The sequence below is a fragment of the Bison bison genome, unplaced genomic scaffold (genome assembly GCF_000754665.1).
Source record: "Bison bison bison isolate TAMUID 2011002044 unplaced genomic scaffold, Bison_UMD1.0 scf7180017864324, whole genome shotgun sequence".
Classification (NCBI taxonomy): Eukaryota; Metazoa; Chordata; class Mammalia; order Artiodactyla; family Bovidae; genus Bison; species Bison bison.
In genome coordinates, this window is record NW_011494896.1 from 7,885,281 (window position 1) to 7,885,829 (window position 549).

The following is a 549-nucleotide window of genomic DNA, read 5'->3' on the forward strand; positions in this document are numbered from 1 at the left end:
ATATAGTATTAAAATTCCCTAGTCTTTCTTATAGGGTTATATATATATATATAAACTCTAGAAACTCTAAAATCACTAAATAAAGTTTGATTATACTACCCTCCATTACCACTCACACATGTAAATAAGTTGAGGAGGGAATGGAGGAAACCATTTTAACTTATCTGCCCTGATTTTTTACTCAGCTAAACTCCACCTCACACTAAGATGGGAAATCTGATGAGGTGCCACATCTGGAGCAGAATTTCATTCTGGAACTGATTCAGTTTTCATCTGAAAGATTACTGATGGCACAGAAGTACTCTTGAAGTCAAAAGAACTTGATGTAATGAATCAGTCATTTCACAGGATCAGAATAGTGCAAGGTTTTAAAGTTGTGCTACTGATAAAATTTATATATATATATATATATATATAAAACACACATATATACACAGAATGCATATGCAACACATTATAAGATGAAAAGGAACGTTTTCAAAATTGAAACAGGAAAATGCATTTATTATTGTTACAAGTTATATATATATATATATATATATAAATTAT